This window comes from Perognathus longimembris, chromosome 15, assembly GCF_023159225.1.
Source record: "Perognathus longimembris pacificus isolate PPM17 chromosome 15, ASM2315922v1, whole genome shotgun sequence".
Lineage (NCBI taxonomy): Eukaryota > Metazoa > Chordata > Mammalia > Rodentia > Heteromyidae > Perognathus > Perognathus longimembris.
Genome location: NC_063175.1, coordinates 29,570,373 through 29,597,121, shown reverse-complemented (window position 1 = coordinate 29,597,121; position 26,749 = coordinate 29,570,373). Strand labels below are relative to the sequence as shown.

Genomic DNA, 26,749 nt, shown 5'->3' with positions numbered 1-26,749 from the left:
TCTCTCTTTCTCTCTCTCTCTCCACAAAGTCCCAAAGATTCACCTCTGTTTTACATTATGAGAAGAGTTTCCTTTGGTTTCATTCTGATGCTTATCCCAATCCTAAAAAAATGAAAATGAAAGTCCTCAAAATTTAGTCTGTCTGGACTGTCTGGCTCCGAAATCACATTTTAAAAAAAATTCCCCCATTTTGGTAAAGACTGAGATTTTCCGTCCTTGACTTCATACAAGGAGCCATTATCACACCATTCAACTAATACATTTCCAAGTTACTAGAGCCCAAGTTCTGCTCTAAGGCAGTCCTGCTCTAAGGTGTTCTGGACACATAGCCCTCTTTTCTGTCCTGTGGTACTTTTCAGAAGAAAACTCTTGAGAATTCAATTCAGCTCTGATGAATGCTCATGAGTATAATGTCCTCATTTAAGTTAACATACATAATGCTTTGTAATTATAAGAACAAGGTGAACTGGTGGGGAGGTTTTTACAGATAAGTTGAGAATCAATGAAAGTGTCAGAGTGCCATAATGGTTTATGATGACTGTACATACTGCAGAATTAATGACGGTCTCACTGTTCTCCAACACAGCTAGTCATAACCTTGGTAGAGCAGTATGCATGGCATCTTGGAGTATTCCTTTTTAGAGAGGTGACATTGTTCAAACAGAAATGTACTCAATACCTGACTTATGTAGCTATAACCCCTCATACATCACATTTACAACAAAAATAAATAAATATATACAAAAAGAACCCCTCTTTGTCCTTCAAAAACTTGTGAATCTCCTGAACTTTTTCTTTGCTAAAACAATGACAGGTTCTGAAAGAATAAATGAGTTTTTATGAATCAAGATTTATAGAGCTCAACACTTGAGCCTGGAGGAAACTTCTGAGAAGATTATATCCCTCTACCTGTTAAATTTTCATTATAGGTGAACAATCTGGTCTAAAAGGCTGGAAAGGATTTGAACTACAATGAAACAGTACTATTTCTTTAGTGTGCATAAGAGGCATGCTACTAGGTAAAGTTTTGAAAGTAAATGAAATCACACCTGTTCCTCCCCATCCCCACTTCCCAACCAAGAACTGCTGAGACCCAAGGAAATTTGAGAATTGACTTTATGAATTTTATATTTTCCTGGGCACATTTTGAATGTTCTATGTAAAAGATTTGTGTACCAAATGCAAAGAGAAAATGAATCTCAATATAATGCAACATTAATATAACCACAGTGAACATTTCTATATAATAGTGTCTAATTGTATAGTTTTATGTCCTAATAATTGTTATTGTATAATGATGTCAGCATTTCCCCAAGCCATCAACAATTGCTTGATTTGTTTGCCTTGGCTGGTGCTCTACTATTTGTGCTACTGCTCCACTCAGGCATTTTTCTGGTTAATCAGAGGTAGAGTCTCCCGGACTTTTCTGCCAAGGCTGGCTTCAAACTTCCATTTTCTACTTCTCAACCTGGGGCAATTTGGATTTACAGGTGTGAACCACTGGCATTTGGCTCAATTAGGCATATTATTTATGAAATTCCACACCTCTCCTCACCTTTTTCAATCCATTCATTTCATGAACATACCCCAAATCAGCCTGCTTATGCTACCAGCACAAGACCACTGAGCACACCAACTACTACCATATTGTGCTGCATGTGTTCATCTCAACAGTGAGAAAATGCCTGGTCAGTCACCCTGTATGTCTCAATATTACAAAACTTTGAGAAGTCCTGGATTGTAAGTCAGATGATCTTTGATTTTAGGCTTCCATTTAGACTGACTGGTTCTGATGTTGGACAACTACTCAGTACCTCCAGCCTCAGTTTTTGGATGTTAGGTGATTTCTGTGAAGGGAAAGTCAGCAGCTATGAATGATGCTTGGTTTGACTCATTAAAAGTCCTTATAAAGAACTGCAACAGCCACTATCTTTCTTGGCTCATGGAGTTCTCCTTAAGTACTTGACTAGTGGCCTTGGTTACAAGAATAGAACAAACTGATGACATAAACACATGGTAATCAGTGTGACCTTATCATTTCACTAATCTGAATAGTTCTCTGATGCACATTGTACAGAGACAAAATCTGCTGAAAAACTCAACAAATAAATAAAATATGAGATGAGGCAGTGTTAGAGGGATGAGTGTGACCAAGGTACATTGCCTGCATATTTGCACGTATCAAAATGAAAAGCTCTTGGCTGGGAATATGGCCTAGTGGCAAGAGTGCTTGACTCGTATACATGAAGCCCTGGGTTCGATTCCCCAGCACCACATATATAGAAAATGGCCAGAAGTGGCGCTGTGGCTCAAGTGGCAGAGTGCTAGCCTTGAGCAAAAAGAAGCCAGGGACAGTGCTCAGGCCCTGAGTCCAAGGCCCAGGACTGGCAAAAAAAAAAAAAAAAAAAGAAAGAAAAAGAGAAGAAAAGCTCTTGCACAACTAGCTGATACTAATAAAAATGTGGAAAAAATTAAAAAATGAAAAAAAATTAAAAAGATAAAACATGATCTGACTAATAACAATAATACAGAGCTGGACCAAAATAAAGAGAATGGAGAGCAGAATATTGTTAAACTTTTTGGAAAAGAAATAATTTCAGAACATTCTTGGGAATTGTTCCTTTCTTTCATTTATTCATTATTGTCAATTACCTGGTTGATCACTTCTGATTGCTTAAAATTTTCATTTCCATTTCCGTTTTTATAGGATGTTGATTTTTTTATTCAATCAAAATGGGAGTTATTAGAGAATTTTTAAAATTTAATTAATTAATTTGTCAAAATTATGTACAGAGGGGTTACAGTTTTATACATAAGGCAGTGAGTACATATCTTATCAAACTTGTTACCTTCTTCCTCATTTCTCTCCCACCTTTCCCCCAGCCTATCCCCTCTCCTCACCCCTGAGTTGTACAGTTGTTTTACAGCATATTGTCTTGTAAATATTTCTGTTGCATTGGTTCACATTTTACCCTATTCTTTCCATTTTGATGTTCCCTTCCCCTTTCCTAGTTCTGGTAAACATATATACAATACCCAGGGTACTGAAATCAGTAACAGTGACATCAGGGTTAAAACCATAGAGAAGAAAGACAAAGGCATAATTTCACATGGTATATTGAAAATAACCACTACAATGATAAACCACTTATTTCCATAACATGAAGTTCATTTCACTTAGCATCATCTTATGTGTTCATATGTACTAGCTATAGACCTATTCTTCTGTTAGGACTCTCCTAGACACGTACTAATGATTACCAAGTGAGGGGAAACCACAGAGTCTATGTTTCTTTGAGTCTGGTTCATTTCACTTACTAAGTCTTTCCATTTCCTTACTAATGGGGCAATGTCATTCTTTCTGATGGACACATAGAATTCCATTGTGTATAAGTACCACATTTTCTTGATCCATTCATCTACTAAGGAGCATCTGGGTTGGTTCCATATTTTAGCAACGGTAAATTGTACTGAGATGAACATAGTTGTGCTGGTAGCTTTAGTGTGATCTTGCTTGTAATCCTTTGGGTAAATGCCCAAAAGCGGGGTTGTAGGGTCATAGGGGAGTTCTATGTTTATCCTTTTGAGAAATCTTCACACAGCTTTCCACAGTGATCAAACAAGTTTACACTCCCACCAACAGTGTAGTAGGGTTTCCTTTTGACCACATCCTCACCAGCATCTGTTTTTATTAGTTTTCCTGATAATGGACATTCTTACTGGGGTGAGGTAGAATCTCAGTGTTTCTTTGAGGATTTGTTTGGGGGGAGTTTAATTTTTTGAGTTCTAAGTATATTTTAGATACGAGGCCCTTGTCTGTTGTATGGCCAGTGAAGATCTTCTCCCAGTCTGAAGGCTTTCTGTTTATCTTGCTAGCTATGTCCTTTGCTGTGCAGAACCTCGGCAGTTTGATGCAATCCCATTTGTCCATCCTTTCTTTGATTTGTTGTTTCTGGGCCTTTGGAATATTTAATTATTAAAAAATACCAGATAAGGATAAGACAATGCAAAGCAAGATTAAGCACATTTATTGTGTTCTCAGTGGGATGCTAAGCAGTATTACCCAAGGCAGAGATCACCAGCAAGCAAAGAAGAAAAGAATTCTGCTCATGAGGAACATGTTACAAGAGGAAAGAAAAGTGCTTTCCTAATGTACGGTGACAGAAAATTTGAAGGCAATAATAATTACATAAGGCACCAAAATTAGATCACTTATAACAATTTAGCACTTAACTTAGCTCATTCTCTAGATCTGAGGTAGTTAAAACCAAAACTGGAAACTGCTGTATTGTAGTTTTCCTTATACAACAAGGAAAGCCTACACATTTATCTTCAGATATAAACTTTTCCCTGACACATGTTCTCATGAGCTATGTGTCAGAGCATCTCATGCTGAAGATGCATGATATTTATGCAGATATTCAAAAGAATTCTTTCTATATTTTTGTTCACAGCTGGTAGAAATGCTGATATTCTCTGTGGTTGGTTGAAAATCCAATAGTTTAAATGGCAGGTGAAAAGACACTGGACTTAACAATATGAGGGAAAAATGATGAAGCCTAATTTTTATTCTCACACAGGATGGATCATTCCAATACACAAAATGATGGATGTAACTTTTATTTTTCCTGTAGATTTCTACAGAATGGAAGTTTAAAAATGTATGAGAACATTCCTTAGCAGCCAAAGTCACACTCCACTTAACTAGAAATCATAACCCTAGTTAATCTAATATTTATGAGCAAACTTCAGTATTCTCTTTTCTCTACCTCCACTTTTTGCCATCTTAAAAATTATCATTCAAAGTAATTAATTTAACTAAACTTTATTTCTTGTGGTTCCTTATTCATTTATTTTGGTGATACTGGAGTTCTTTCTCAGGGCTTTGCGTTTGCGTGGGTAGAAACTCTATGGCATGGGCCACCCCTTAAGCTGCAGGCACTTACTTGGGACATTCGCTGCTACCAGCAGCTGTGTGTCTTAATCAAAGGGGATTTATAATCAAAGGAAATTCCTAAGGACAGTGGAATGAGAAGTTACTGTATCCAGAAGGAGAAATCATTGAATACAATGGTGCATCGTTTACATGCTAAAAGATTTACTTGTGAAATAAAATGAAAATTTAAAGAATGAATGAGAGGCCGAAGTGAAGTCTGTCACCAGGTCTCCTGTGAAGAGATTTTAGTTCTATTTTTGCTGTTTCCTTTGGGGAAGGGCTTAGATTTCACAAGTACTTGTCCTCTTAAAAAGCTTATTGAATGACATAGAAGACCTTCCACTTATTTACTTCCCCACCTATCTCCCTTCACTTTAGCTTCATACTTTAATCCCAGGCTTACTGGTTAGAAACCATAAAGTTGAAGTTGTATACCTTTGCTTCCTGTACCTTCAGTTATGTATGTTCTTCCCATCCTTCTATGCCCAGGAAAACAACTGTTGGTGAAGATTGAACAGTGTCACCATTTTCTTCAGCATACTTTCTCTGAGCACCTCAACACTTTAAAATAGGAATTACTGCAATATAACAAAATCATAAATGTCTATGTATGTCTTTTGTCTTGACAGTGCAACTTCAAAAGCAAGAACCTGACACCATGTAAATAAAATGTCAAACAGAAAGCCAGATATGATAGTTGGCTATTAGATCTTTGATTTGATTTGGGACGTGGAAGCAGGAAAATCACAAGTTTAAGATCATTTTGGGTAAGGTTAGTGGGATCCTCTTTCAAAGCTGAAATGCAAACAGAAAGCTAGTGGCATAGCTCAAAATGATAGAACACTTGCCTAGTGGGTATGAGGCCTTGGGTTTGATCCCCTAGTCTCTCAAATATGTCAAACATATTCTAACTACAAAGGTGAAGAATGTCTTCTTCAAACATGAAGATTAATGCTCATGTAATTTTGATATGGGTCTTATGAAAGGATTCCTAAAAATAGGCACATTGCTATTTTTGTTCAGTGTGAAATATTTTTGTTGTGAAATTATGAAAGAACATGATGACATTTGATTAACTGTGTTTGTACCTTGAAAATACACATGCTTTCATGAGCTATGATACAGACAAACTGGACTTCATTACACCAAGATATGAATTCATTACACTGGAGGCTGCAGCTGTATTGAGGAGATATAAAAAATATTAATAAAATTTAAAAGTTTAAAAAAAACTGAGACCGGGCTGGGGATATAGCCTAGTGGCAAGAGTGCCTGCCTCGGATACACGAGGCCCTAGGTTCGATTCCCCAGCACCACATATACAGAAAACGGCCAGAAGCGGCGCTGTGGCTCAAGTGGCAGAGTGCTAGCCTTGAGCGGGAAGAAGCCAGGGACAGTACTCAGGCCCTGAGTCCAAGGCCCAGGACTGGCCAAAAAAAAAAAAAAAAACTGAGACCCCTCCAGTGGCCAAAACACACACACACACACACACACACACACACACACACACACACACACACATATGTATATATGTATATTTATATATATGCCAGACATTTACTCAGGATATACTTACAACTATATGTACTCAGTAAATAACTGTAAATATTCAACATGTACTAAATACTCAACTAGGTCATACTCAAACATATTAAATGCTCAATATTTATTAAATACTCAATACATATTATTGAGTAAATAACTGGATCTTACACGTACATGCATTCCTCTTCCAAGAGCCTATAAAATTTCACATAATCTTCCTTTTATGAAAAATGCTTAACTTGATTATTCTCCTATATCACTGTGTGACATAATTTGATTTTAGCACTGAAGGGAGAACAAATATTTACTTTAATCACTTAGTAATCATCATAGACCACAGTGGCCTCAACTTTGAATGATATTTGGGTCATCACTGTAATTTGATCACAAAGGAGTCATATTCTACCTTATTCAGATAAGAATTCTGAGTTCCTTCTGCTACATCCAGAGGAACACACTGCTCTGTACAGAAACCACTCAAGATACAGAGGAGCCAGCCAACACCAGCTGTTCCTGCTACTTCTGTTACCTTTGAGCAGAGTTCTGTTTTAATTCCTGAACTAGTGAAAAAGCACCGTGTGTGTGTGTGTGTGTGTGTGTGTGTGCGCGCGTGCGTACATTTGCTTGTGTTCCTGAGTTGCAGTTTTGATGGTCTGCATAAGAAATGTTTTGGCTTTTCTTTTTGCAAATGCATAGCTAACTGATCCAGGCACAGGACTTGCATTTGCTTCAGCCGTTCTCATAAGATTACTGGTGATGGCTTGGCAAAAATTTGATTGTGGTACCCTGGGTATTGTATATATGTTTATCTGAATTAGGGAAGGAAAGAGGAACATCAAAATGGTGAGACAAAGGACAAAGGGTGAACCAATGCAACAGTGATACTTGCAAGACAATAATATTGTAAACTAACTGTACAACTTGTGTGTGGGGGGGAATCGGAGAGGAGGAAGGTGGGAGAAAAATGAGGGAAGAGGTAACAAGTTTGACAAGAAATGTACTCACTACCTTATGTATGTAATTGTAACCCCTCTATACATCATCATGACAATAAAATCAAATTTAAAAAAGAAAAGAAAAGAAAAAAATCCTGGAGACAGGTCTCAACCTTGAAAATTGTCAAGCTCTAAAATTTACCTATTTAAATGTTGCAACTGTGGCTGGTGAGGACATTTTTTATTTGCCTTTGTTTTAGTTAAATCCTTCTATTGTCTTATTAGAAAGTAAAGTTGATTGATAAAAGTAATACGTGCTTCGATGTTTAAGTCTATATATTTGATGTCCAAAAGGGGATTAAGATTCTTGCTTATAAATACAGAATGGTAAACTTAATTATCATAACTCTAGATTGCCAAAGATTCCTGCTAAATGATCCATAGTTACTTTTAAAATTGTGTAGCAACATAGGAGAAATGTCAAGAAAATATTTCTATGCTCTATAATTTAATATCTTAGCCAGAATTTTTCTTGTTCTATAAATGTTAAAGGCAGAAAGAAAATGTTCATCAATTTTCTTCTTTGTATAGTAATATATGCAGGCTTATTGCTTGTCATTTTTTCTAAGGTGCTTTTTTAAGTCAAGTTCATTTATAGTATCAGGGGTTGACCTTCAAGAAATTTTGCCTTCAATGAGAAATGTTATGGGTAATTTTCAGAAAGCATTCTCTGAGGGAGTAAGTTATTGCCTAAGACAGAAGCAGGCATTTCTGAAAGTTACATTGGATCTTCCAGGCCACTAGGGTATCATATAAGAAACTGAAGCAATAATTTACCCTTGTGCAATGAAAAATATAATGTAACTTGCATGCCAAGACCCTCTGCCTCATTAAGTTAAATGCTTCCCTCATGTCATTTTAGAGGAGAAATTGTAATACAGTAAATCTAAGTAACTTGGATTTATGTTCCAGTGTCTAGCAAATGGTTACACAGGATATTTTCCAGTCTTTTAAAAGTTTTAGGTGCTTGGCAGTTTCAGAATGTGAATATAATTGACTTCATAACTTAGCAAATATGAATCAGAACACTTTTATATGGCTATTCAAAAGACTTGCAAAGGGGAGCCTTCCAGAATCTTCTGCAATGGTAGTTTAGAGTTACTACTGACATACTTCCAGAATTTCATTATAACACACAGCATAAACATATAAACAAAAGTTAATCTTACAGAAAAAGATGTGCTAAGCATTTCTACTATTTGCAAATTGGATTGAATGGTTTCTCTATTAGTGTAGAGATCATATTTTACAAATTGTTTTAAGCATTATCTATGTAGTATTTAAAAGGAGGGACAATGACTGGAAATTGCTAATGAATGAGAAGCAGAGCAGTCTTATAAAGAGCATAGGGGATGAGAGCTAACCAGAACCTGTCACATCTAAGCTACCGTAGATGTGAATCTCATATCTAGAATTGTGTGTGTGTGTGTGTGTGTGTGTGTGTGTGTGTGTGTGTGTGTGCAGGTCCTGGGGCTTGAACTCAGGGCCTAAGTGCTATCCCTGAGCTTCTTTTGCTCAAGGTTAGAGCTTGACCCCTTGAACTACAGTACCACTTCCAGCTTTTTCTGAGTAGTTTACTGGACAAATGAGTCTCATAGACTGTCCTGGGTTGGCTTCGAAGCTTGATCTTCAGATCTCAGCTTCCTGAGTTGCTCGCATTACAGAAGTGAGTCAACAGAGCCCAGCTAAGACAATTATTTTTTAAAGAGATACTGGTATAAAAATCAATAGATTTGAGAAAAAAAAAATCAATAGAACATGGGGCTGGGGATATATGGCCTAGTGGCAAGAGTGCTTGCCTCGTATACATGAAGCCCTGGGTTCAATTCCCCAGTACCACATATGTAGAAAATGGCCAGTGGTGGCACCGTGGCTCAAGTGGCAGAGTGCTAGCCTTGAGCAAAGAGAAGCCAGGGACAGTGCTCAGACCCTGAGTCCAAGGCCCAGGACTGGTAAAAAAAAAAAAGAATCAGTAGAACAACTGATTTATCTTAAGTGATCACTGCACTTAATTGAATATAACCTATATTCTAAAAGGAACAGTAAACATTTTGTTCCTTCAATCTATCTCCCTTCTTCTTGCACAAGACAATTCTCATAGGTACTAACTGTGGCAGGTAATTTTGCAAAATCCAAAAACTCTGCGTAATTTTAAGCTTTAAAATTTGTGAATTTAAAGATAGTACACAAAAATAATATTGTGAAATATCTCAAAATTGAAGATAATATTTTTCTTTGCGAAATCCTAATAAATAAATGACAATTAGGCCTAATAAGCTAATATTGTAAAGTAAAATAATGATATTAGAGGTTTGGCCAAAATGGGTAAAATATGGCCAAACTCTTTCTATTTCTGGGTTCTAAAGAATAAAGACAATTTCCTTCTTTGTGCTGTATCACAAATGATATGCCTGAATAGTGTTTGATATTAAAAGGAATTGTCAGTTGCAAATTTGGTTTCTGCTGATATTTAAAACAAATGCTTTAAACAATTTTTGTAAATATTTTATTGCTACTATAAAGGTAATATAGAGGTAAATGCCTTTTATTAAGAAAATGAAAATAAATTACTAGAAGGTAAAGATATTTTTCAAGTCCTTTAATACTCTTAGCTTTATTTTCTGAAAGTATAAATGTGTACTACAATAGAGGTAAAATTATAAATTTAGGTACAACAGAACAATAGTGATTAAAAGAGAACTTACTAAAGTATGTTTTGTGCTGTAAATCATCTACCTATATTGTCTACCTACTTGCCATTTATCTACCTACCTACGCACGTACTATCTACCTACCTACTTGTCTGCCTGCTTGATTTGCTCACTGATCAAATTAACTTGGGAAACATTGGATTGAAAAAGGTGAAATGTATGTCTGTAGTGTAGAATGCTTGTGAACCCTGAATGCTAATATTGGCCTAAGTCAACAATGGAAGTATATAATAAGTATGCAGCAATTAGTTTGATCCAGAAACCTTACCTACCCTCATTGAATTTTCTTGGATAACTGCTCCCCAGAACACAAATTAGATTTTCAGACTTAAATTAAAACCCATAGGATCTTACAATACTGGCTTAAAATTAAGAAATATATTTGCCTTACATATGAAACTATAACCCCTCTGTACTTCACTTTGACAATAAATAAGAAAAAAATAATTTTTAAGTGTCTCACTAATCTTTGAGTTCCTGAGTTTTATTTAAGGGAAATGCTAAGCAAAAGGAAAGAGTATATGGATGTAAATGCTATTCAACAGTACTCATTTCAATATGTATTACAATACTGTGCTTATCTCCCAAGACTGCTCCTTTTATTTTGGAACTGAAAAAAGAAAAGAAAAGAAAAGAAAAGGAATCTGGGGATTAAAATTGCATTCAATTACTCCTTTTCTCTGTTTCTCTTATTAGATATGAGCAGTTCTTAGGTATGGGAACGTTAACATTTCACATTTTCTCTCAGTGCTCTATGCAATTCCATAGAATTGCACTAACAGAGGCACCTTTTAGGTCCAGGAACTGTGCGGGCAAGACTCCTTGAATGTTTAGTGTGAGGATAGGTACAGTGTTAGCTCTCAGCAACACTAGAGAAGCTGTGGCTGTAAGGTCACAGACACAAAGATTTAGCAAGCCAGAATGTCTCAATGGAGACAAGATCCAAAGGATGTAAACAGGCAAGTAATGTTACCACCACAGTACAGGTAGCCTGCCTGCATGTTCTTTATGGAGTAAGGCCCTGTCCGTAGGTATATAAGATTTTAAGTCTCTGGGAATGTGTGGTTGCTTATTATCCAATAGTTAGAAATCATTAGAGCTCTTCATACATTTTCTCACATATGCACAAGAAAATAATGTTGTTCACCTACAAAGTAATTTGTAAAATTAGACTGGTGTGAAGAATGATTACATTTAACAAACAATATCTTTTGGTAAATAATGAAATATATTGGTATATAAATTTGTAACTATAGATGTATAATAATGGACAATCTGAGACTTGGAGTTCATTTGCATTAAAAGATTAATTTCATTGAAAGTTAATCTATATTCTTTAATTGAACTAATGAAGGCATCTGTATTCCTGAACCGTGATTTGGGGGGGAGGAGGGGATTCATTATTGCAGTGTGCACAAAAATGTGAGCCATCACATTATATGGGAATGGGTATAAAAGTAAAATGAGACCAGAAAAGGAAAATAATAAAAATAACTCTATTGCTCTCTTTAAAATATGTAGAGGATTACAGAGCTTTCATGACTCAAGAGTGACTCAGAGTCATCCTCAGAGCATATTTATTTTGCAGAAATGCAAAGCCCAGCTTTATTTATGCAGATACATCTACTTCTATTTTATATTAAGTTACAAGATAATATGTGGTAAAAAAAAATTCCTACTGTTTAACTCTTTCTTTGTATATAGAAATTATTCAGGTCTCTGGAAACCAATCCACATAAAAGCATCTGCAAAACACAACATTGTTTTAAGGCTTGAGGTAACACTAGGACTAGCCTATGGCTTGGCTTCCAGAGAGAAAAATATTATTTATTGAGAAAGGCATAATTCTTTTTTAAAGAATTCCTTAGATCAGCACAAATAAATAAAGAATATGATGAAAAGCATATAAATAAACATTAAACTACTGTTTCAACTTGATATTCTCTAGTGTCAATGTCTATCTAGTGTCCAAGATAAGGAAATAATTCCATTGCCTAGCACAGTTACAAAACAAACTAGAGCTTATGTTGTTGAATCAATGATCCATAATCGTTAGGCTACTTGGAAGTGATGATTAAATCACCTCTATTTATAAGTCGTCTTCATTTCTTCTATAGATGAGTCAAAAATGAAAAGGCCAGCAACATATTTTCACATGCAAGGTGGGAATTCTACGATTACATTCCAAATATTGGCTTTCAACATTTCATTAGATTCAAAGTATATTTAAAGAGATTATTTTTGGTACTACCCATATTAAGACTTGTCTTTTTGTGAAAGTAGGAGAGTCATATATAAAAATGATTTATGCCAACTTCTTAATTTCCCAAATCTCGGGAGATGGCATATCAAGCTGTCATACTGTATTAGTAAATGTAGGAAAACTACATGAATCATTTAAAGAACATGCAACTGAATAAATATCATTAAAGCATCTATATATTTCCTCTTTGGTTCTCACCAATGAAATTCCATTTTAAATTAACAATACAGTAGAAAACAATAAATTATTGAGGAAAATTATCCTTACAACAGTCATATATTAATTCTTTATGCATCCGCTAAGAGGTTTCTGTGTACCAGTCACTGAAAATACAGAAAGGGATAAGAAGAAATAATTCTCACCATTAGAGCCTCTTGGAGTAACAGGCAAATTAGACAACTACAGAAAGAACCATGAAGATGACTTAAAAAGGGAAAGAAGCAATCTGGGATAAAAAGAAGTAGTTAAACTGTGTCAGCAGATGAAAGTATATGACAAATTCTGGTGGTAATGATTGTGTGTTAGTAAAATGCTGGTGATAATTATTAAAGCAGAGGATACCACATTGTGATAGACATTGTAAGAGATAATAAAGAGACTTTGCTTTAATTTGAAGGGCCTGTGTGCCACTGACCATTGATAAATATAATCTTTAGAGGAAGGATATATTGGTCTTAATATGAGAGATGTGTGTTGTGGTGGTGATAGTATATGGTATGTAGAGATCTTAGTGATAGGAGAGTAACTTCAGAACCACAGAAAGAGCCAAGTGAAATTTTAAAGCTGAGCAACTGCAAAAAGAATGGGAAAGAAAGGTTTTGTTTTGTTTTATGAAATTAGGTATACTGAATATAGGCCAAAAAGAAGCCAGAAGACTCAAGGTCAACAGCCCAGAGTGAGAGTTGTTGGTTAACTAGGCACAAATGAAAGCATTACAGATAGTTCATATCAAATTAGAAACTTAACAAGTTAGTATGCCTATTCAATTTTCTTCAAAAACGTCTAAAAAGTCAGGTCACAACTAAAACATGAAGAAGAAACAAACCACAGAAACTGCCTGAAGTGACCAAAGCTCTTCTTTGGAATATAGAGAGTAAAGTAATAATGTACAATAGAACAAATGTACACTTTTAGTCATAATAATGGGATCATGTGTATTGGCCATCAGTGAAGTAAAACTATTTGAAATATAAAAGCACAAAAGAGTTAACCTGATGGTGAGAATTTAGTAAATGAAAAAACTCGAAAACCAGAAGTCACAAAGGTAGACTCAATGCTGAAAGTTTGGCCTATCAGTCTTTGACTATCCTGGGGCAAAACACAGAAAACAAAAGAAATACACATGAGAAACAGCTTCATTTCTTGAAAAGCTTAAAGGTTTCATTGAGAAGTCAAAATCCTTGAGCTAGAGATTGGGGATTTAACTAGCTCAACCTCACACTGGGAAGGCCAAATCTTCACACTGGCAAGGCCAAATCTTCCTTGAGCTAGAAAGGACCGAACACGTCACTGTGCACAAGGATGTGCAGGCTGGCTTGACACAAGAGCAGCTCACAGAGCCTTAGGTGCTATGCTTTATCTAAGGGGTTTCTAGTCTACTATGGCCTCCAGATACTTGGCAGATGCCAATCAAAATCTCCTCTCAAGGGAGCACCATTCTCCTTACACGTATGAAAGAAACAAAAACAAGCAAACATCTTCTGCATATAGCAACATATCTAAACTAACAAGAAAATAAGACACCATGACTAAGAAATGGTAAAAAACAAAATACCATTCACACACAATAATTACAGAAAAAAATCTAGTCACAGATGGATTTACATATTAGTTTTATGTAATGTATAATATATACATAGTCCAGTGTGATTGTCTATATAAGCATATCAAATTAAGCATATTTATATGTGTATCATTAACCAACTACCTTTAGTATGTCCCATGAAATGAAAGCTAAACTTGACAATTGTGTCAGGGAACTAGAAATCTTGATACTAACATAAGATAAAAGTAACAATTAGAAATATTTGCCTTTATTCCTGTCAATACTATTTTGCCACAGAGTTTCCATGACAGAATTTTACTTTATGCTTTCTTTCAAAACACTAACAATTAATAAACACAACTCCCACATTAACAATCCTAATGTAATTTTAAGCCTAATATAACTTCATTTTATGATTGGGTCAGAAGAATATCCAAGTGAAAGGTTTACTTCCATGTGTCATGTGCACTCTGTACAGGTGTCCTCATTCTGGGAAACAGTCAAGATTTCTGCCAAGCTCATTCTTAATATTGTACGGTACTGACATAGCTGAACATGCCTACCAACCAAGCATCCGATGTGATACAAACACTACCCTTATAGGGAAATGAAAATAAGCTGGAATTTCTACAACCTAATGAATTAATTCTAAGTACTGCCAAACATTAACCACAATTCAACAAGTTGCCTGAGCTCTTTGAAGGTTAGCTATTTACACTGAACTGCAAATATACCTGATGGACTTAAAAAACTGCCTGTAAACACTGTATAGTCAGATTCTTCCTGAGATAAGGTCTTAACTGTTGGGGAAGGCCCTGAGGAGCTGTTGGATCTGGAGAGAGAGGAGATGAGGGTGGGAAAAGGAGTAAGAGGAAATGTGGGCTCTGTCAACATTTCATTTTGTTTGGTTTGCCAGATCATTCAATAGTTGTAACCTCAATTTTACATCATGCCTATTTTTGTCAAGGTAGAAAAGTAATACAACATACTATTTGCTCTTATCAAAAGCTGAGGGAGCATCAAAAGTCATTCATTTATTGTACCTAATTTTGTCCATTTAGTTCATCTGAAGCTGATCAAAAATCAAAGCTGCCCCAAACTAACTGGCTTCATTTAACAATGGCTCAGCCCCACATTCTGTAAAACGAGCATCAGCAGCCTTATTTTCCCATATAAAGCACAATTCCCAAATTCACACCACAGACTTGGTGACTATAATGGACAGTATTTATTCAGAAGGAATTCGGTGCAAGTTTGGAAAAGCTGTCATCAAGTGTAGAGGGAAAGATCATGTCACCAAACAAGACATGAAACTTACATATATACATGGTCAAGACATGAAGAATGAGTTTGTCATTCACTTTAGAGAAAAAGTTTCTAAGTCTTTTAGACACAACCTGGTAATAGCAAGTTGAGGCAACATTTTCTCTCTCTTCTCTCAAGCTCCTTATAATCACACCTCCATTCACTTAACAAATATCAGCTCTTTTGGAGGAAGAGACCCACTTGGAATTAATGAGGTAATACCCAAAACAACTTCTATTACTACATTGTTCATTTTGTTGAAAATCACATTTCCCCTCTATTACTTTAAAAAAATAGAAAATTTTCTAATGGTTTCTTAGGTGCTCTGGAAGATTACCTTATCCATCCCCCCTTTTCTGGAACCATTTTTTTTCTCTCCACAATTTAGGAAGTGACTTAGAGCCATGCAGGGTTCTCAGTCCCACATACAATGTCACTTAGTGGACAGGGTAACATTCAGCGTTACACAACTGCATGGTATTGTCACTCAATAAACTCACCACGTGAGAGTTAGTGATGAAAAACAAGGGAAGGTACAGACCTACCATGCACATGTCAAATCAGCTAAAATACTCCATTTCCTTCTGCCACCTACAACTGTACAAAGCCAACTATGACAGTTAAAGGTAACCACTGTTACATCCAAACACCAGGAGATTATCAGAATCACTTTTGCATGCACACTAATCAGAAAGAAAAATTCAGTATCCTTCTCAGAGAGAGCAGCCAACATGTTCACTTACCCTAGAGGATGCACCACATGATCTCTTAAGCCCTTTGAATTCCAGTAGACTCAGAGCATACTGAGAGAATAAACTTTTGCTCAATTGTTATTTACTGCCGAGAACACTAAAATCTAGGGAGAGATGGGAGCTTGAAACCCGGCTCTGGATCCTCTGTGTCCACTGTGTCTATCTTTAACTTGAAAATGACTTGGTTTCACATTCCACTGAAGTCCCACTGGCAGATGCCTCCGTAAGCTCACCAATGGCAGGCTTTCCAACGTCCACCCTGTCTGCCCTCCCTCTCACGCCCTCCTTCCCAGCTTCCTGTTTCACCTAATGCTGATTTACTCAGCTGTCTTTTACCTGTCTCTGCGTGGGTATAAGGAAATGCTTTCATTGATGGCTATTACAGAAACACTTGCAAGTTGAAGATCAGCTGGAGGACTCCGCTGCTTCCTTTCCCCTGCCTTCTCCCCCCCTCCCTCTGCTGACTGCCAGAGACCAACTGACTTCCAAACTTGGCTGCCTGAAAGAGAACATTCTCTGATTGGCATTCCCTAGAGCAGGAAGCCAGGCAAGCTTAAGTTATGTACTGCGACTCAGCACAAGTAATTTCCCAGGTAGATACTGTACAGACAAGGGAATTCCCCTGCACTTTGCTTCAGAACTTTGAAGGGAATCCAGAAACTCTTGGGGAATGTAAAGTATATATTTTTTTCTGTAGGAGAGCATTTAAGGTTTAAGATCCAGCTACTATTTTACCCAAAATGGCTATGATTGTAGTAAGAATGGGAAGGGGGAAAATATGGTTGGAAGTTGGGCATTCCTTCATCATATGAGGTGGGCCCATCAGAGGAAGAAAGAACCTGATTGATAGAATCTGTTGGGAAATGGCTCAATAGGTGGATTTTCCATGAGGAGATGAAAAAAAGTACCACTAAAAAAAATTAAAGAACTGCTTATATGCATTGTGGAGAAACTGATTTCAACGGACCTGAATTTTTTTTTTTTAACCAGGAAGTACTTAATTTATTAAGCTACTGCTTTTCTTTTTTTTTTTTCTCATATTTTTATTATCAAACTGACGTACAGAGAGGTTACAGTATCATACGTTGGGCATTGGATACATTTCTTGTACTGTTTGTTGCCTTGTCCCTCATGCCCCCCTCCCTCCCCCCCTTTCCCTCCTCCCCCCTGGTGTTCAGTTCACTTACACCAAACAGTTTTGCAAGTATTGCTTTTGTAGTTATTTCTCTTTTTTTACCCTGTGTCTCTCAAATTTGGTATTCCCTTTGAATTTCCTACTTCCAATACCAGTAAACACGGTTTCCAATATACTCAGATAAGATTACAGAGATAGTGTAGGTACAAACATAGGAAGGTGATACAAAACATTATCTATAATAGAAACTACACATACACATAGGACGTTGAAAGTGGTTACAACTGTGATATATCACTTGTTTCCATAACATGGAGTTCATTTCAATTAGCATCATCTTATGTGTTTCTAAGGGTATAGCTATTGGGCCTTGTGATGCTCTGCTATGGCTTGCCTAAACCTGTACTAATTATTCCCAATAAGGGAGGCCATAGAGTCCATGTTTCTTTGGGTCTGGCTCACTTCACTTAGTATAACTTTTTCCAACGGACCTGAATTTTTATATTCTAAAACAGCAGGAGGAAAAGCTAGAAGGAACACTTTTACCTCTATGGTTCCATTCCAACCAGGACTGTCATGTTAAACTTCAATGAGGACAAGGAAAATGTGTGTGTTTGGATATGAGTGTGTCTATTTGGTCTATCTGTGTGTCTCTTGTGTGAAACACACTCATATATAGAAAAGATGAGAAATTGAATGGAAATTACAAAAAGAAAGATACATAAAAAGAATCTGACAAGGGTTTCTAATGGGCAACTGGCCCTAACTCATTACTAATAAAGCTCAGCTTGATATTTGGTTACTGGTCATTGGGGTCAAAATATCTTCTCCTATTAGAAATTGTTTTTGTGGGTTTTTTTATGCTTGAAGTAGTGATTTTAAGATGCTCAACCCAATGATACTTACAGCTCCTTCAGAAGCCTGATGAAGGCTTTGTAAAGTTGGACATTAAACACATCACAAGTCCAGGCATTGCCAGTTCTTGGCAACTGTCAGCTGGCCAGGCTTGCGGTGGTGGCGTGGCTGCAGCTGCTCCTTGGACTCACACATCTCAAAAATATTCAGTGGCAAATGGTTGACTCCAGAAAGAAAGCCTTGTTTTGTTTTGGTTTGGTTGGTGGTGGTCATATTTTTTTGGGATCCTTTGCTACATCAACAGCAAGACTAAAACTGTGAGTGAAAATGATTAAGTGCTATTCTATTGCTAATTTATCTCATTGATATTTTGATGCCCTCAGAGAGATTGGTGGGGTACCAGCTGCTCACTCCTTAATCTAACTCCATTACCAGATGTCTAAACAAATATTTCCAAAGGGAGAAGGGTAGGGAGGAGCATTCACTGCTCTTTCCTCAAAGCTGACATCTTAGGCAAAGATGGTAGGATACACATAATGTTGCATATATAAGTAAAGGTGTTAATCATTTTCCATAAGATTTCCTTAGGTAAAAATAGACATGTCATATCATTTTCTGTAGGTTGAAACTATACATTCTACATAGCAGTTCTTAATTCAACAAATATTTCTTTTCTTTTTTTAATTTAAATTTTATGGTAAAAGTAATGTACAGAGGGGTTACAGTTACACAGGTCAGGTAATGAGTATATTTCTTATTGAAGAGTGTTACCTCCTCCCTCATTTTCTCCCACCTTTTCCCTTTCAGGTATCCCTCCCACCTAAGTTGTAAAGTTCATTTCCAACATACTGTCTAGTGTGTATCACTGTTGTAGTGGCTCATCCTTTGAGTTGTGTCTTTTTTTTTTTTTTTGCCAGTCTTGGGCCTTGAACTCAGGGCCTGAGCACTGTCCCTGGCTTCATTTTGCTCAAGGCTAGCACTCTGCCACTTGAGTCACAGTGCCACTTCTGTCCATTTTCTGTATATGCGGTGCTGGGGAATCGAACCCAGGGCTTCAAGTAAACGAGGCAAGTGCTCTTGCCACTAGGCCATATCCCCAGCCCTTGGCTCATCCTTTGTCCCACCATTTCTGTGATTCTCTTTCCCTTTCCCGAATCAGATAAACTTATATACAAAACAAAGGGTACAGAAATTGAAAAAAAACAAAACAAAACAGTGACATCAAGGAACAAACCAAAGGAAAAAAAGATAAAAAGATACAACTGCAAACAGTACAATCAAAAGAAACCTCTTGTTTCCATTTCTTGGAGTTCATTTTGATAAGTATCATTTTATGTGGTCATGCACACAGCTATTGAGCCTGTGTGACCCTCTCCTAAGAATATGCCACACATACTCTAGTTATTACAAATGAGGGAACCCATGCAGCTTATGTTGCTTTGGGTCTGACTTGCTTCACTTAATATATTTGAACTCAAAAAAGGAAACCCCCAAAAACCAAATCCTCAAGGAAAGAAAACCCCATTAATAAGTGGGCTAAAGAATTAAAGAAAAACTTCTTTGAAGAAGAAATAAGAATGGCCATTAGACATATGAAGAAATGTTCATCTCTAGCCATAAATGAGAATTTAAACAACATTGAGATTCCACCTCATTCCAGTTGGAACGGCCGTTATCAAAATGGATAATAACAAATGCTGGCAGGGTTGTTGTCAAAAGGGAATGCTGCTACAATGTTGGTGGGAGTGTAAACTTGTTCAACTACTCTGGAAAGCAGTATGGAGGTTCCTCGAAAGACTAAACATAGAGCTCCCTTTTGACTCAGCACCCCACTCCTGGGTATTTACCCAAATGACCACACTAGGCCACACTAAAACCACCAGCACAAGCATGTTCAGTGCAGTATTATTTACCATAGCTAAGATATGGAATCAACCCAGATCCCCCTCAGGGGATGAACGGATCAAGAATGCTTCCATCAGAAAAAACAAAACAAAACAAAACAAAATACCACAGCCCCATTTGTAAGGAAATGGGAAAACATTTGTTTTCTATCTTTTTGTTTGTCTGTTTTAGTGCTACTGGATTTGAACTCAGAACCTCATATTTGCTAAGCAGGTGGTATACCACTTGAGTCATGTGGCATTTTTTATTCTGAGTGTTTTTTGGACTAGATCTCTCATTTTGTGCCTGGGATAGGGCCCATATCTACCCTCTTACTAATACTGCTCATGTAGCTCGGATCACAGACCTTTAGCACTCTGTCTAGCCTGTTGATGAGGACAGGGACTCACTGACTTTTTGTCTAGGCTGGTCTTGATCTCTATCTCATGAGTATCTCGGGAGCAGTAAATATTTCTTGACTGTCAGTTATATGGTTGTATTTATAGAAGTTCATACATTCACAAATATATGGAAAGAAATAACCCCACAACCTAGAGGGCAGCTATTTCTGCCCTATATTCCTCCCTCCCTCCCTCCCTCCCTTCCTCCCTCCATTCTCTCACTTCTTTCTTTCTTTCTTTCTTTCTTTCTTTCTTTCTTTCTTTCTTTCTTTCTTTCTTTCTTTCTTTCTTTCTTTCATATCAAGTCATTGTCCTTCAAAGTGTGAGTTATGAAGAACACACATAAATCATGGACAGTCCTGGTTTTTGTCTAGCTCACTGCTTTGCTGTTTTGTCTTCCAGTAACATTAGCACAAAACTTATGCTTAAGAAGTGCTTGTTGAAACCAAATAGCTATGTTTGTAAAAGTGTGTATTTTAACCTACAGAAAATGGTTCTACATTGGTTTCATTTTAGCTGACAATAATTTGCATTTGTCTTAAGAAGAAATGTGTCTTCTTCTATCTCCTATTAAATAATAAATTATTAAGTTTTTAAAAAAAAATCAAACTGTCACTGGTCCTTCTTTATGGTGCAATATTAAGTAATCAAGTGTTTTCTGTTTTCAACTTTATCTCCTCTTATATTTCCATCTGTGCTGATTCTAGAAATCCCAGACTGCTATGCGGCAGTAGGAGGAAGTTAGACATAAGATTGAAACAACACAATGAGATTATTGTTTTTTCCTGTTCCTATAATCTTCACAAGGCAATTGATAAGATTTATAATGGCTAGAGCTCAATCTTTATCATGAGTCAATGTTGCTTTCCTTTTTCATAAGCACTAACATGTGAGTTAGGATTGATCAGAAAAATAGCTTTCAGGGCTTGCTTCCAAAGAAAATTGGGCAGAGAACAGGCAAACAAGATACCCTTGATTTATCATGAACAAGCAGTTAATTTCTCCTCTGTTCTACAGAAATAGATTGTACTAGCACAGTCCTGGCAATGACAAATGCTCCAGAGAGCCCACACACAGGAGAGAGATGGATTCAAATTCAGGACATAGTATACATCTTCATAGGAAAATCCTGAGCATTCAGAAGAAAATGGCCCTGGTCTTTTTTATTCTCATTGGAGTCCACAAGAGCCTAATGCAGGATGAGACAGTTTTGCTGTTGATTTTTTTTAAAGCTTTTGCATTTCATTTATGTTAAATGAGGGGGCACTTAAATACTTCACATTTCTCCATAGGTACTTGGAGTGTTAAAATACATATACTATTTATGCAATAATAGAATTTTTGGGTGGAGATCATAGTTTTATTCAAGGGAAAGAAACTAAAAAGTAGATGCAAGTAAAGTAAAAGCAAGAAAGTATGTGTGTGTGTACACACACACACACACACACACACACAAACATGTATGAAATAGGGACTCTAGAAACAGACACAAAAATAAATTCAAGTCTTGGCCCTGGTGGCTCAACTCACACCTGTAATCCTAACTGAATTATTCAGGATGCTGTTATATGAGGATCATGGTTTGAAGCCAGCCTGGACAAGAAAGTCCATGGGAATCTTATCTCTAACTACCAGGAAGGAGAAAGTGGAGCATGCTATTGTTGAGCACAAAAGCTCAGAGTCAGTACTCAGGCTCCAAGTTCAAGCCCCAAGACCAGTACACAACTCAGTAGTTCATTTTATTCTCACCTGCCACTGGCATTGCCAGTATTGGTGGGTCTGTGCCTAACTAGAATACTTATCCCAGAGAATAATCCCCACTCATGTTTTTCCCAGGGAAGGAAGCTATCAGTCTGTACTGCGTTGTAACCAGTCTTCTTTTTAGCCCTAAATTAGTCTGTTAGCCTCAACTCTGCCTGTAATTGTTAGATTTTCCTAGGATTTTCAATCTCTTCTGCAGATAGAGGGGTGCCTACATTCTTCTCAGCCAAATCAAGTACCATTTATTCATTAATTTTCTGTTGAGAATAATCCAATTATCTATTTTCTTCTTTAATGTATTCAGTGAACTGTAACATATCAGTGTAAAGGTAGCTCAGGAGGAAGGGTGGGATTGAGTGTATATCCCAATACAACTTGAGTTGCATTTCTCTGCCTTCACTTTTAAGTACGGCCTTAACAAAGGAAAAAGTTGTCAAATATCTATCAAAAATGATTCCACAAAAATCAGCAGGTGTGGAGGCTGGGAATATGGCCTAGTGGTAGCAGAGTTACCTCACATACATGAAGCCCTGGGTTTGATTCCTCGGCAACATATAAACAGAAAAAGCCAGAAGTGGCGCTGTGACTCAAGTGGTAGAGTTTTTGCTTTGAGCAAAAAGAAGCCAGGGACAGTGCTCAGCCCCTGAGTTCAAGCCCTAGGAGTGGCAGAAAAAAAATCAGCAGGTGTGTGTGGGGGGCACTATAATGCTTCATATTTTTCCATAAGTGAGTGGAATATTAAAATGAAAGCTAATCCTAACGAGGTATATAATTATCTGGATTAGACAAAAGGAAGTATAACACTTAATTAAAATAAAGCAACCTTATTCTGGTTACTTGGGGTCCCTTCCATTAAAACTTCCCTTATGCCGGAAGAGTCTGGGTAGGCAGGCCTTGCTCTTAATCTCCTGTTTCAGAGGACCTCATTATATCAGTTTTCCTCTTCCCAAAAGTCTTCCATTTTCTTTCTGTAATGACTTGGGGCCATTGGACTCCTGACTTTTAGGCCCAGAGATGCTTCCAGGCCTGTCTTATTATGGAAGACCTGCCTGGCAAGCACATCTTGAAATTTTAGGGCTGTTTAATAGTGTGGCTTGAACTTAGAGGGGGGCAGGTGGGGTGAATTGTGCAACTATGTGCATATGAAGGTGAAGGTTGGAGAGTGAATTCAATGCACAGGGAAGAAAGAAAGTTGAAACAAACATATTTGGAAAAAGTTGAACATGAGAAGAACTTAAAATTGAAATGCTTGCTGGAAATGACAGACTTGATAGACTCGTTTGCTGTTCTTGCAGATGGCATGAAATATGGTCACTAGGTGTAATAAAACATCTATAAATTGGAGACCATTGAGAAGCTTTGAAGAATTATATATACCATCAATCAAATGCTTTCTTACAGATACTGAAAAGGAAAGTTAGTAATAAAAAAGGTAAGCTACTAAGAGAAGATAAAAGAAACTTATACATTATATTAAAATGCTGCAAGACAACAGTACCACTTTAGAATCATTAATGAATCAAATATAAATAAAATAGAATTTAAACCTCCCTAACAGTCACAAAGGTAACTATATGAAGTAATTTATATGCTAATTAGCTTGACTGAGCCATTCCATGGTTTATATAATTTCAGAACTTCATATTGCACAGGATACAATTACATATACATATATTAATTATTAATTTATGTAACAAAAAACTTTGTACCCAGACATTTATCTGTATATAGGCAAGCTAATGGTATGAATTTACAGAGTATGTCTGTACATAGCACATGTATCAATGACCTATGCCTTATTTACTTAAATGTATTATCTTCAACAACTACTTAGAAGAGATCTTAAAACTGAAATTTTAGATATCTGAGCAGATTGGTAGTGGTGGTGAAACAGGGTATGGTAGATGTCATGTGTAATTACTAACTTCAATATTATATTTTCCTCTTAAGCTTTTGTAGTACAGAAATCATTTTTCTTTGTATTATAACTTGTAGCTCCAGGATGTAGTCCTGGATGACTGTCATCCAGGATGACTAACTTAATGCGATGTGGGGCATGCCCGGCTGGCCCCGTCTGTGTGTCCCCACTCCGGGGTCACATGGGAAGATTACACAGAACCTGAAAGGCGGTTCCAGTTGGTCCCGCCTCCCAGCCTTGGGACCACGTGTGGCCAAGGTGGTGCCTGGAGGTGAACCTGGAGGCGGTCCTGTGGGCTGTGACTTAGAATTAGGCCGCCTCTTAGGATTGGTCTCTCCCACCCTTGATGGACAGCTCAGGCTGCCCCTCATAGCCCCTAGCTAGGTGCGTGCACACCCCTCTCCCTCCTGCTGTTTTAAGGCCAAAGCTCCTCCCAATAAAGCAAGACCGTGTAGGACACTCTTCCGGGCTGTCTGATTGTCCTCTGGTGAAAGGGGGCTGGGTGCAGGCGGTCCATTGACTCTTCACCTTTTCTTGGCCTGCCTTGGTCGGGGTGCGCTTCCCCGCCTCTCCCGCTGGCCAGGAGAGCGCTGGGGGCCAAGGACCCCGACAATGCGAAATAAAATACATTGGTGTAAATTCCTGAAATCATATCAAAACTGAATCCAGTATTGGGATGCATGATGTGCATGTGAAATAGGAACATCTCTGTGTATGTACAAAAACATGCATGTATATATCTATCCACAAATATATACATGTATATGTACATATGTATATTTATGTAAATGTGTATATATCTCTCTGTTGCCCACATATTACTATTTTTGAAATGAGGCAGGTTGAATAAAGGGAAAATTGGCTCTGAGCAGGATTCTGAAAAGAGCCAATGAAGAGGCATAGTTTAATATAGTTCATCAATTGAAAGTAGCCATTTTGTTACCTCAAAAGCCAACATCCAAGCAGAGCACCTTAAAGTACCTGGAAAATATATAACTCTTGAAGATCTTTTATCTGAATTAAGTATGGATCATTCACAAATTGATGGGATCAATTTGTTACCTCACAGCATGTAGGATGGCATAGTAGAGAGATTGCTTGTATTTTTATTCATGTTTAATTAGCACATAGTGATCATACATCTTTATGGAATACAGTGTTTTGGTGTATACAATGTATAATGATTAGACCAAGGCAACTGACATGTTTATCCTCTTTAATATATATCATTTCTTTGTGCTGGGAAGCTTCAAAATCCTTTCTATTAATTATTTGGGAATATGTAATTAATTTTCAACTCTAGTTATATCACAGCTCTATAGAACACTAGAATTTACTCTTCTTAACCAAGTATACTGGGTTTGAGGATTGTCAGGGGGATGGGTAGGAACCTAATATTAATTTCTTGAGGAGTTAAAAAATCAATATTGCCTTCTAATTTCTAGTGTTTGTCATAGTAGTTTCTATCCATAGCAAGGTTTTCGAAACCTTGATGAGATTTTAAATTAAGAACTGATTTCTGTGCCTCTTACCCAGAGATTCTCATATATGTTTTTGAGTTCTTTGCCCATTCATTTAGGGCTGAGAATATAAATTTGCAGCCAGCCAGCCATAGGCTTGAATTTCTTTTCTGTTCATTTCATTCCACATGAGAAACTTAATTAAACCTCACATCCTTAACTGTAAAGGAACAATATGCCTGACAGTGGAATTGAACATAGAAGCTTACTACTGTACCAGGTATATAGTAAGTTTTCAGCACACATGAAGCACCCTCCGACGTTCCTTTCAACACTTTCTAAAGCAATCCATCACCCCTCCTTTGGAGCCCACTCAAGGCTTCCAAACCGGTATTCTCATATAAGCATGACTCCCATAGAGATGGTTGGTATTTTTATCCTTCTCAAAAAAAAAAAAAAAAGACCTCCTGAAATTATGTGTATTTAGTGCAAGGACTCTAAAACACTTAACCCACCTACTGAACTTAAAAAAACAAAACAAAACAAAAAAAAAACCCACCACTTTTCTGTTTCCCACCACGAGATTCATGGGTTGGAGTTTTAGTTAGTTTAGTGATACTGGCAGGTGTGGGACTTTAAAAGGTGGACCATAGTGGGTGGTTCTTAGGTCACTGGGGGTTTTTCTCTAGAAGGATTAATGTAGTTCTTGTGAGACCCTAGGGTTAGCTCTCTGGAGACCAAATTCACAAGCTTGAATTTGAATTGCTCTCTGGCTTTTTCTGGCACTATGATTTCTTCTTCTTTCACATGGTATCCTCATTGTGATGTCATCTGCTCTGTCTCTACCAGATATCAGCTGATGCTTTCAGCACTTAGAACTCCCAGAACTAGGGCTGGGGATATGGCCTAGTGGCAAGAGTGCTTGCCTTGTATACATGAGGCCCTGGGTTCGATTCCCCAGCACCACATATACAGAAAACAGCCAGAAGTGTCAGAGTGCTAGCCTTGAGCAAAAAGAAGCCAGGGACAGTGCTCAGGCCCTGAGTTCAAGGCCCAGGACTGG

General features: G+C 37.2%; 1 protein-coding gene across 4 annotated transcripts in view; it reads right to left on the bottom strand.

The window, feature by feature from the left end:
* Dtna (dystrobrevin alpha) overlaps nt 1-16,735 on the bottom strand; it is a 235,311-nt gene extending 218,576 nt beyond the window's left edge. The window contains exon 1 of one of the 4 annotated variants that reach the window (XR_007213400.1): nt 16,264-16,733. The gene's annotated coding sequence lies outside the window, so the exon portion shown is untranslated. Of the gene's footprint in view, nt 1-16,263 lie in introns of all 4 variants that reach the window. The other 3 variants (XM_048363437.1, XM_048363435.1, XM_048363436.1) reach the window with 3 other exon arrangements.
* Between the last annotated feature and the right edge of the window lie 10,014 nt (nt 16,736-26,749).